This window comes from Hypanus sabinus, chromosome 6 (genome assembly GCF_030144855.1).
Source record: "Hypanus sabinus isolate sHypSab1 chromosome 6, sHypSab1.hap1, whole genome shotgun sequence".
NCBI classification, from domain to species: Eukaryota; Metazoa; Chordata; class Chondrichthyes; order Myliobatiformes; family Dasyatidae; genus Hypanus; species Hypanus sabinus.
The window spans coordinates 20,921,147-20,933,985 of NC_082711.1; the positions used below are offsets into that span (position 1 = coordinate 20,921,147).

General features: G+C 41.7%; 1 long non-coding RNA gene across 2 annotated transcripts in view; it reads left to right on the forward strand.

Annotated features, from left to right (window-relative positions):
* Window positions 1–12,596, forward strand: part of LOC132395355 (uncharacterized) — a 67,566-nt gene extending 54,970 nt beyond the window's left edge. For both annotated transcript variants that reach the window (XR_009512582.1, XR_009512581.1), the window contains 2 exons: window positions 11,024–11,116; window positions 12,152–12,596. This is a non-coding gene — a long non-coding RNA (uncharacterized LOC132395355). The remainder of the gene's footprint in view (window positions 1–11,023; window positions 11,117–12,151) is intronic.
* Window positions 12,597–12,839: the final 243 nt, after the last annotated feature.

The window sequence follows — 12,839 nt, forward strand, 5'->3', positions numbered from 1 at the left end:
GGACATCTGAAAGGCAGTTTGGGGGAAGGCTGGGGTTCTTGTCTTGCTTTTGTTGTTTTGTTGCTTGTTGTTTTCTGTGTCATTCTGTTAAGTATTGTGGGTATGCTATGTTGGCATCAGAATATGTAGTGAGACTTATGGGTTGGCCCCAGAACATCCTTGGGTATGTTGGTTGTTGACTGCATGCCTCGACGCATGCCAGATATATAAACTTGAAAACTGAAATCTTAAATCTTTAAAGGAGATTTAGGAGGCAAGTTCTTTTACACAGAGGTTGTTAGGAACGTGGTGGAAGCAGATAAGATAGTAATGTTTAAGGGGCATTTAGACAGACATGTGTAAAGACAGGGAACAGAGTGAGACAGATCCCGTGCAGACAGGTGGGAATAGTATAATTTGACATCATAGTCAGCACATACACAATGGGCTGAAGGGCCTGTTTCTGTGCTGCAGAATTCTATATTCTATAATTGGGGTGAAATTCCAGAGCTGAAGGTCTGGACAGCGACTGACATAACCCAAATACAGGAAAGATACAAAATGATGGAATCAGAAGAAGGCAGAGATAGCAAGAGAGTCATAGGGGTGAAGATTTAATAAAATTGGGTGGTGGTGGGGGGGGAGTGGTTGGAGAGGGTTAGGCCATGAGGAATTACAGGAAACAAGGGTTCCATTCTCCAAGATTGCCAGAATAATGATAATTGAGATCAGAGGTGATGGTTGAAAGGACATGCTGTGGACATCAGTGTAGCAGAGCAGTTCATTCAGTGCTATTACAGCACCAGTGATCTGGGTTCAATTCCTGGCGCTGCTTGTAAGGAGTTTGTACATTCTCCTTGTGACCACGTGGGTTTCCTTTGGGTGCTCCAATTTCCTCTCACACTTCCCAAAAAGGTGTACAGGTTAGTAAATTGTGGGCATACTATGTTGGCTTCAGAAACATGTGGGCTGCCCCCAGCATATCCTCCTGTGTTAGTCATTGATGCAAATGACTATTTCACTGTACGTTTCCGTATTCCATTGTACTTGTGCCAAATAAAGCTAATCTCTTAATTTTATAGGATGAGATGAACTGTATAGACAGCATAAGAGGTGAAAATGACCAGGAAATCATTCAAATAAATGAGCAGAGGTAACTAATGCATTACACAAGGGGTTCACAGCTGGAAGTAGGCAAACTGCAAGGAAATGATGAGTATATTTCATCAATTTAATCAGTTCAAGATGACTCGAGCTGCAGTCTCCATCGAGGTCATGACGTAGGGACCATCGAGGTCATGGTGTAGGGATGATTTTAGGGACAGAAAGGAGAATTGGGGATCAGGTTATGTTTTAGGAATGGAGATATGGGGGAATTAGGGGACAGGTCAGTGTCAAAGCCTCTGCTCCATGTTTGATGGACAGGGACTGGGTTGTCAAGCCTGTAGACCAATGAGGATGAGGGCTGGGGTTGTTGGTGTCTTCTGGGATCTGAGTTCTGTGCGGACAGGAGGAATGTAGGCCAGTGTCCTCTTGGGTACATGAATTGTGATACCAGGATTTGAGGTCTGATGTTTGGGATACCATCACTGGCAAGTCTAGAGCTTGAGGCCTAGATTTTAAGTCCACATTTGTCATCATTGGCGAGTCTGAGGGTCGGTTAATCTAGACATTGGGTCCTGATGGCTGGAGTCCTGTCTTCAAATCTCTGTCAGTCTGTTGGGGAGATTGGAGGCCCAATATCTGCAAATCTCTGTGAGTCTACTGGAAAGATCGACAGCCCAACATCTGCAAATCTCTGAGTCTGCTGGAGAGATCAATGGCCCATTATCTACAAATCTCTCCAAATCCACTGGGGAGATCAATGGCCCAACATCTTCAAATCTCTGCGAGTCTGCAAGCGAGATCAATGGCTCAATACTCAATGACTCTGTGAGTCTACCGGGAAGATCGACAGCCCAACAGCCGCAAATCTCTGTGATTCTGCTGGGGAAGTTGAAGGTCCAATATCTGCGAGCCCACTGGGGACATCGATGGCCCAACATCTGCAAACACTCAGGTCTTTCGGAGGCAGGAAGCTGAAGAAGACCGTCTGTCTTGGGGTTGGAGGACTGTGTAGGAATGGGGCTTATTTTGCTGTTGTCGCACTGTTGCTCAGTTCTGTTTTGTTGTGTTCTCTGTTGTTCTGCCTAGCATCATGGACATGTGATATTGGCTCTGCGATGTGTGGCGATACTTGCAGGCTGCTCCCAGCACACCCTTCGTTGTGTTGGTCGTTAATAGAAGTGATGCATTTCACTGTATATTTTGATGTACCTGTGGTAAATAAATCTGACTCTGATCTGTTTAACACAATGTCTCTAAGGGTGTCGGTCATCTGATGTAATTTTGTATGAGTGCCCCTGTCTCACTGTGTTGGTTAGTTGAGGGAATGCTGTAGCCTTCCGAGGCAGAAGGATGTTTGGCTCCCTCCATTCTGGATTTGCGGTGTGCCTTTAAATAGCTGTTTTGTTTATCAGCAGAGGACGTCTGGTAATACTTGCCAGTCTGTGCAGCCTGACATCTGGTTGCAGTGAGGAGCTTATCAGCGTGAGAACTGAAAAGGGAAGCAGAGTACAGCTCTGGCAGACTTGCCCACCATGTCACACAATGCTCTGGGAAGGGACACATTCTAAATTCACCCATCACTCTCAAGCTAGCAAAAAGCCCAGTGAAATCAACCTGGAAAATGTGAAGTGATTCACTTGGAAGGATGAATTTGAAAGCAAAATGCAGGGTTAATGGCAGGATTCTTAGCAGAGGGGAGGTTCAGAAGGATCTTTAGGGTCCAGGTCCATAGATTCCCTTAAAGTTGTCACAATAAATTGATAGTGTTTAAGGAGGCGTAGTGCCTTCATTAATCAGAAGATTGAATTCAAGAGCTGTGAAGTAATGTTATTAATAATAATGTAAGAAATAGGAGCAGGAGTAGGCCATCTTGCCTGTTGAGCCTGCTCCACCATTCAATAAGATCATGGCTGATCTGGCCATGGTCTTATCTCACTTACCTGCCTTTTCCCCGTAATTCTTAATTCCCCTACAATGCAAAAATCTATCCAACCTTGTCTTAAATATATTTACTGAGGTAGCTTCCACTGCTTCATTGGGCAGAGAATTCCACAGATTCACCACTCTCTGGGAAAAGTAGTTCCATCTCATCTCTGTCCTATATCTACTTCCCTAAATCTTGAGGCTATGTCCCCTAGTTCTAGTCTCCCCTCCCAGTGGAAACAACTTTCCTGTCTCTATCTTACCCATCCCTTCCATAATTTTATATGTTTCTATAAGATCTCCTCTCATTCTTCTGAATTCCAGCAAGTACAGTCCCAGGTGACTCAATCTCTGCTCATAGTCTAACCCACTCAACTCTGGAATCAACCTGGTGAGCCTCCCCTACACCACTTTCAAAGCCAATACAGGTGCTCCCCCCTTCACAAAGGTAGAGCATTCCTATGAAACCTTTCTTAAGCTGAAATGGCGTGAAGCGAAGAACTATTAATTTATATGGGAAAAATTTTCGTAAAAGCGAAAATCCTCTTTGTAATATGAAAACAGGTTACTAATGTAGGTCTTTTGGAAAAGCGAAGTGGTGTAAAGCGAACATTTGTAAAGCGGGGGACACCTGTATATCCTTCTTCAAGTAAGGAGACCAGAACTGCACGCAGTACTCCAGGTGCAACCTCACCAGTACCCTGTACTGTTGCAGCATGACCTCCCTGCTCTTGAATTCAATCCCTCTATCAATGAAGGCCAACATTCCATTTGCCTTCTTGATAGCCTGCTGAACCTGCAAACCAACCTTCTGTGATTCATGCACAAGCACTCCCAATTCCCTCTGCAACCTGGGTTTTATAGCCTACAAAACCCTGGTTAGACCGCACTTGGAATATTATGTTCAGTTCCGGTTGCCTCATTATAAGAAGGAATTGGAAGCTTTAGAGAGGGTGCAAAGATTTACTATGATGCTGCCTGGACTAGGGGGCACATCTTATGAAGATAGGTTGAGCAAGCTATAGCTTTTCTCTTTGGAGCGAAGCAGGATGAGAAGTGGATTGATGAAGGTATACATGATGATATGAGGTATAGGTTGAATGGACAGCCAGAGAGCTTCGCCCATGATGGAATTTCCATAACTAGGGGACATAATTTTAAGGTGATTGGAGAAAAGTATTGGGGGATGCCAGAGGTAAGTTTTTTACAGAGATATTTGGGTGAGTGGAACATCCTGCCTGTGGTGGTGGTAGAGGCAGATACATAAAGGAGAGTTAAGAAACTGATAGATAAGCTTTTGGATAATGAGAAAATGGAGATCTGTGTTGGACAGAAGAGTTAGATTGATCTTGGAATAGGTTAAAGGTCAGCACAACAAACTAAAAGGTGGGTGTGTTGTACTGTTCTGTGTTCTAAATTGAAGGGTAAAGAATCACAATGCTTTTCTCCACTGGAGCACATCAAACGTGGTTCCTTTATTCAAGAAGGGCAGCAGGATTAAGCCAGGACATTACAGGCCTGCTAATCTTACATCAGTGATGGGGAAGTTATTGGGAAAATATAACATTTATTGATGCTTGGTATTCAGGGATTGATTAGGGATAGTCAGCACAGCTTTGTTTATAGGAAATCTTGCCTCACCAATTTGACTGAATTTTTTGAAGAGCTAACTTGGTACATGGATGAGAGCAGAGTAGTAGCTGTTGTCTTCATGATCTTTAATAACTTTAACAGTTTCCACATGATAATCTGGTCCAGAAGACCAGAGCTTGTGGGATCCAAGGCAAAATAGAAAATTGGATCCAAAATTTACTTGGTAATAGGAGGTAGAGGGTGGTGATAGAAGGTGGTTGTTTAATTGGTATTCCTGAGTTAATAAATGTGATTCTGCTCATTGGGATCCTCGATGTTTGAGAAACACAATCTATTTCAATGAAAAATGAAGGGTTACTGCAATTTGCACTGTTTGCAAACCTCCATACCTTTCATACGCTATTAGAGATAAGCAGAGACGTCCAGCGATGTGCAACACACAAATGGGTTCACAGCAGAGCTGCAGTTAGCGAGATACTATTAACAGTCAGGGCGTACCGGCATTTGGAGTTTGGTTCTGATGCTGTCTGTGAAGAGTTTGTTCGATCCCCACATGAACCATGTTGGTTTACTTGGGGTGCCTTGGTTTCCTCCCACAGTCCAAAGATGTACCAGTTAGTAGGTTAATTGGTTCTGAGATCAGGTTAATGTTAGATGGGTGGGTTGCTGGGTGATGTGGCTCGCTGGGTCTGTTCCGCGCTGTATCTCTACATAATCATAATAAATATCTCCAGAGACACTCTGATGTGCATGCATGGTTCTTCCTATCTGTGGGCCGCTCATTCAGAAATGACTTTCACAGTGCCTTTGAAGTGTGCCTTTATGTGAAGGCTTCAGTTCAGATGTCTGTACATTTTCTCTATGACCTGCGTGGGTTTCCTTTAGGTGTTCCAATTTCCTCCCACATCCCAAAGATGAGCAGGTTAGTAGGTTAATTTGCAGAGGCGTTTAATTCTGGCAAAGAAGATTTATTTTTCAAGCAATATGTTTAGAAGCCATAACAAAGTTCACAATTGCTATTAATATAAAGCTTACAATTACATCCTACTTCATGAAAATTGCTGCATTCCACATCTTTATAATGAGGCAATTTCCCATAAGTTGTTGAATTTATTGAATCAAAAGTTTATTATCAAAGTTGTTGTGAGTGCCATTGAGTCATAGTGACCCTATGTATATATGGACAGTGTAGAGGTCCATAGGGTTTTTGTGGCAAGGCCTTTCTTCCTGCTGCCCAGTTTGGCACCCAACCGGATTCAAACTCTGGACTATCCACCTTGCAGACCAGTGCTAATGCCACTACACCACTGGCCAGCCCAAGCTTCCGTAAGTTGTTGGGGAGCCATTTTGAATCAAAGTTTAAGTTCAAAGTTCAAAGAAAATTTATTATTAAAGTACCTCCTGTATATGCTACCACATTACCAACCTGAGATTCATTTTCTTGTAGGCATTCACAGTAGAACAGAAATAATAATATCAGTAGAAAATTACGTAGAAAGACTGACAAGCAGCCAATGTTCAAAAGAAGGCAATCTGTGTAAATACAAAAAAACTAATAATATAATTAATAAGAACATAAGAAATAGGAGCAGGAGTAGGCTATCTGGCTCACTGAGCCTGCTCCACCTTCTGTCTCTGTTTTTTGCCAGTCTCTGTTTTCATCCAGTGACTGCTCTACCCAAGCCTCATATTCTTCTTCCCCATCAGGTGTGGGCTTAACCCCAGAGAACAGTCCCAGCCTACAATAACTTTAGCTCTCTGCAGATCCACTTTTGTCTTTATCAACCAGTGATGTAATAGCCAAAAACCAGTTCAGAATTTAAATCAAACGCTGAAGGACCCATTCGACCTTTCACATCTGACAACTCTTTTCTCTCTCTTTGCAGAAGCAAGAACTTGTCTTTGCCCTCAACTACGTGCCCCCTTCTCTATAAATATGGACTGCCCATGACCCCACCTGTCTAGGGTCTCTCAACCTATCAGGCAGTGTAACTTTAATCACATCACTGCTAGTCTGGACTAACATGACATCTTACCAGCTGATTCGTCTAAACACCATTCAATCAGCATAACTTTCCCCAAAGCATTTACAAAACATAGCCTTCTGCATAAAGTTCAATGGGAATTTGGACATCCACCCTGCTCTAAACACAAGCATTATTTGTGGATCACAAATGAGAAAATCTGCAGGTGCTGGAAATCCAAGCAACACACACAAATGCTGGAGGAACTCAGCAGGCCAGGCAGCATCGATGGAAATGAGTGCAATCGACATTTCAGGCCAAGATCCTTGAGCAGGTCTAGAGAAAAAAAGATGAGGAGTAGAGTTAAAAGACTGGGTGAAGGGTGGAAGAAATGCAAGGTGATAGATGGAAATGAGAGGGGGAGGGGTGCAGTAAAGAGCTGGGAAGTTGATTGGTGAATGAGATACAGGGATGGAGAAGGAGGAATCTAATGGGAGAGGACAGAAGGCCATGGAAGAAAGAAAAGAGGGGAGGAGCACTAGAGGGAGGTGATGGACAGGCAAGGAGATGAGGTGAGAGAGGGAAAAGGGAATGGGGAATGGTGCACGAACTGTTTGAACTGCTTCCGTCTGGTAGGCGCTTCAGATCCCTCCAGACTAAGACTAATAGGCACTGGAGAAGTTTTTTCCGTACTGCGGTCACTTTGCTGAACAGTTAACTGCCGGTTAACTGTCGGCTAACTATTACTTGGATTGCACTACTTGTATGTATAATCTATATTTTCATTTATATTTATCATTATTATTGTTATGAGCAGAGAGACAACATCTGCCGGAAGTAAATTCCTTGTATGTGTACAGGTACTTGGCGATTAAAGTCTAATCCTGATTCTAATTCTGATTCTGAATCACACCAAAGCTTAATCCCTGCAGCATCCTTGATAATCTTAGTCACTTTCCCCAACACTAGTTTTAACACAGTTTTAAACACACAATCTTCTTAACCAAGTTTTAATAGTAATTACACAGCATTCAGCAAATCACTGGACAATAACCCCCACTCCACGGGCTTGTATAGAAACTTGGCTTGTTAGCCGACCCTGCTAACAGCCGTGGGACTCAGCAGGGAGAAGGCCACCTTTATAAACAATAGGTGTCCAGGGTTGGTATGATTTGGGGTTCAACCAAACTGGAAAGTCGTGATGTTCCGATTAAAGAAACCTCAACTTGAGTGAATGCCGTGTAAATACTGCCCATACACAATTGTCTGTTGGTAAGAAATAACAAATCATACACTGCATAAAATTATAAAGGAAGTATGTTTACCAAATTTCAGTTTTATTGAAGAGTTTGTAGAAAAAGAAAAGAAATAAAAAGGGCCCATTAGAATTTCCCAGTCCAAATGTGCACATCGTTGGAGCTCATCTTGAAGTTGTCTTTTTACTCACATGCTGGACGCACATTCTGAGGGAAAGCACACACTGCATTTCGACTTTCACTTGAAGTCCATATTGACCCAACAGGCTATCACTCAGGAGTATTGGTCCTTCCTTGTTGGAACCATTCATTTGCACAAAGCACCTTGTGCATGAGGGATGCTCCTTCCCACAACTTCCTCAGCCATCTTCCCTCCTGTCCTCTCTGCAGCTACCCCCCCCCCCAGTAGAAAAACCCACAATCCACACTGTCTGTTTAAGTTTAGAGGTCTATACAGTACTTCTTATCGGAATTGCAAATATTTGCATGAAGTGCTGGTTGCTTATTATTATTTTTATTTATTTTTTCTCAGCTCAAGCTGGTAAAACCTGAGGTAGGGGCTTGATATTATTATTATAATCATTTTTTTTCTATTTCTTTATGTATTTCCGCTGTTTGTTGCCTTTTGCACACTGGCTGTTTGTCTGTCTCGTTGTGTGTGCTCTTTCATTGATTCCATTGTGTCTCTTGTATTTACTGTGGATGTCCACAAGATAATGAATCTCAGGGAGTATATGACGATATATATGTACTTTGATAATAAATTTACTTTTAACTTTTGTACTTTGACGAGAGAATGAGATTCTTCTTGCTTGGTTGTGCATGTGCCAATAACTTTCTAACAACATGATAAATCCACTAATACCATAAATTTAATAAAGGTTGGATTAGCAAATAAATGTTCCTTCTTTACAAAGAAAAACTCAACAACAACATCAAAGAAACTCAAATTTGTTAGATGTTTTCATGACTTTAGCAGCAGGGGAGACTGCACAAATGTCGCTATATTGATGGGAGAACATTTAGAAACTGCAAAGGAAACGTATCTCTTACAATTTAGATACATTTGACTTGGTGCTTGCCTCCAGTCAGTTGTACTAAATGTACTGTAAGTTAATCATACTGTGCTGTACTCTACCTTCATTATTTCAGTTCCTTTCATGTCCATGGAAAGCATTTCACGGCCAGAGAACAATGTTCTGATATTATTACAGAGTATTGATCTACAACCTATGGACTAAGCTCCCAGGATTCTACAGCTCATGCTGTCAGTTTTATCTATTATGACTTTGTGTGCATAGACCATCTTCTTTTGCACATTGATTACTTGTCAGTTTTTGTTCATGTTTTTCATTGATTCTATTGCATTTCTTTGATCTACTGTGAATGCCTGCAAGAAAATGAATCTCAAGGGGCAGCATGGCAATGTAGTGGTTAGCACAACGCTTTGCAGTACAGGTGACCCAGGTTCAATTCTCACCGCTGCCAGTAAGGAGTTTGTATGTTCTCTCCATGACTGCGTGGGTTTCCTCTGGGTGCTCTGGTTTCCTCCCACAGTCCAAAGATGTAGCTTGATTAGTCATTGTAAATTGTCCTGTGATTCAGTTAGCATTTAATTGGGCATTGATAGGCGGTGTGGCTTGAAGGGCCTGTTCCATGTTGTACCTCAATTAGAAAATAAGTAATATTGGTGACACATACGTACTTCAATAATAAACTTAATTTGTATACTTTTATTTTTGAAACTTACTTTTTGAACTTTGCATTTGGCACTGCTGAGTAGGGAAGAATTTGTAGGCAGTCACTTTTTATAGGGGTGTTATGAAAGATATTGAATCTGTCTTCTTCATATCTCTCCCCAAATCATTCAGGTGACATGATTAATCAGAATAAGATTTATTTTCACTGACTTAAGTTGTGAACTTTTTTGTTTTGTGCCAGCACTACAATGACCAATCAAGAATTACCATAAGTTACAATTAAAAAGTATAAATAAATTGTGTAAAAGAGGAATAGTGAGGTAATGTTTATGAGTACATAGTCTGTTCAGGAATCTGATTGTGGAAGGGAAGAAGCTTTTCCACAAATGTTGAGTTTGCACCTTTTCTTCCTCCCTGATGGTTTTAATGAGAAGAATTCATGTTCTGGATGGTGAGGATCCTTCATGATGGATGAATCTTCTTGAGGTACCACCTTTTGAGGATGTCCTCAATGGTAGGAGGGGTTGAGCCTGTGATGGAGCTGGGTGAGTCTACAGCCCCTTGCAGCTTTTCCTGATCCTGTCCATTGGAGCCTACAGACCAGACAGTGATGCAGCCAGTTGGAATGTCTTCCATGGTACATCTGCGGAAATTTAACAGTCTTTGGTGACATACCAAAGCTCCTCAAACTCCTAGTGAAGTATAGCCACTGGCGTGCCTTCTCCATGATTGCATCAGATATATCTTAATAAATATAGAACAACAGTTGTCCAGGTGCTTAGAGGTGGGTGTTGAGCAGAACTGCTTACTCATACAGCCATTAAGACAATATTAATCAGTGCATTTAATCTCAAGTGAGGGTTATGTAAATTCTTGACTGATGAGAAATCTGGACATGCTGATTGATGATGCGTGGCTGGTTAAACTGGATTTCCTTGTGAACAAGTTCAGTGAGTATAAGTATGCCAGGTAGGAGAGCCACCTGCCCAACCTAAATCACTGATGCATTCAAAGGAAAACCTCAAGCTTGGAAAGTTTTGTCCACAGGGGAGCTCAGGATATGTTTAAGCTCTTAAGCTTTTCATTCAGGTAATTAATGTTGGCTTTAACATGTTCAAAACACAATGAGTGTCACATTATTCAGAACCAGGATCAGAATCAGAGTAAGAATGATTCACTGATATATGTTGTGAAATTTGTTGTTTTGCTGCAGCAGAGCAATGCATTAAAATACTATAAATACAATAAAAATATAAACATTTAATTAAATAAGAAAGCAAAAAGAGAGCAAGAATAGTGAGATAACATTCATAGGTTGGTTCACTGTTTGTTCAGAAATCCGTTGGCAAGGGGAAGAAGATTTTCCAAAAACGTTGATCGTTTTGGTCAACACAACAAATGTAATCTTTTCCAGTGTTCACAATCTGTAACACACCCATTGGTTTCAAACCCCTTTGCTGAGAATTCTGCAGCTAAGATGCTACTATCTGTTCTATCAAAGGTATTAGAAAAACAGACTGACATTCATCGGACAGCTCCCTCAGAACTAAGTTCAGTGATGTGACACCGGAGACATTTACGATTGAATATTCTGGTGAGTACCACATAATTTCTGCTGTACTACTGTTAGCATTGGTCCCACTAAGTAAGAGCGGTTGACACCAAGCTGGATTTCCAGGAACTCCATCAATAAATACAAAGTATTGGGCCAGGATGAGAACTGACTGTGGTAATTGTAAGTTCTCGATGAGGACAAAGTTGTTGCTTAGCATCAACAATATTTGTTAATAAACCAGAAATCAGTTGTTGTGACAGTGGAAGTGTCTTGGAAGTCCATCTGGATCGTTAGTGCTCTTCAGGGACCAAAGGTTGCAATTTTTGTGCTTCCACATCCATGATTTTGATATTTTTTCTATATACAAAATTTTATTCAAATGATTACACTATCTCAGCAATACATTATATAAACTATTGTAGATTAAAATTTAATTAGACAAGATGGGTGGGTGGGAGGTGCAAGGGGGCTCATTTTGCCTGTGTTGTTTTGTTGCAGCTGTTGTGTTGTTCAGCTGAACATGGTGAGAATGTTATGCTGGCGTGGAATACATGGTGACGCTTGTGGGCTGCCCCCAGAACATCGTTAGGTTGTGTTGATTGTTAATCCAAATGACGTATTTCACTATTTGTTTCGACGTACTCGTGATAAGTAAATAAATACACACATAAAGGGGTATGTGTAGCGATTAGCACAACGCTTTATAGTACAGGCGACCCAGGCCAATTCCCGCCGCTGTGTGTGAGGAGTGTGACGGTGCTGGTGTCCTCTGGGTGCTTCAGTTTCCTCCCACAGTCCAAAGATTTACTGATTGGTAGGTTAATCAGTCATTGTAAATTGTCCCGTGATTAGACTGGGATTAAATCGGAGGATTGCTGCACAGTGCGTCTCGAAGGCCTGGAAAGGCCAATTCTGCACTATATCTCAAAAAAAATTTAAAAAACATATATTAGAATAAAAATGAATTAATAAGATACAGGCATCACTATCCGCAACATGTTTGAGATCTTGAGGAGCCCATTGTTCCTGGAAATCCTCCATTGTACCCACAGACTCAGCTTTCTCCTTTCATAGGGATGTTTGGACACGTTTGTAACCCCGAAAGAAGGGCAGGAGGAAACCTGAACTGCTCTGCACCTGGACCCACGAATAACCAGCTCGGCCAGATCAAGAGCAAGCCAACTAGCAGTTCCTCTGAGTGGCCCACTCTCTGTACTGAGTGACTGTAGATCAGTACTGTGGGGCAGAGCTTCAGAAGAAGACCCTTTTCATATTCAAGTAGAGAACACAATGCTTCTCATTCCACATACACGTGGTACACTGTCTCCACCTGACAGGATAATGACTCTTATAATGAAGTTCTCCGTCCATAGGAAGTGCACAGTGAAGAGATTGCAGATGCTGGAATATGAACCAACAAACAACCTGCAGGAAGTACTCAGTTGTGGGAAGGAATTATCGATGTTCTGGATCAAAACCTTGCACCAAGACTGAGAGTGTAGAGGGAAAGTAGCCAGTACAGAGGGACATAGACTAGAGGTGATTGGTGGACTGGTGGGCAGGGGGACTGAGATGTGGACAGGGGGCTACAGTGATGTGACATACAGCAAATGAATAAAATAAGAACCAAAAAAGCAAACAAAAGTGCCTCAATGTTCATTTTCCAGGTCCCTTTCAAAAGGGTTTTTGGATTTAAATTTCTCGTTGCAGCCACTTACTCAAAAAACTATGTATTGTACTGTACTCCAGTTCTGAACAATAC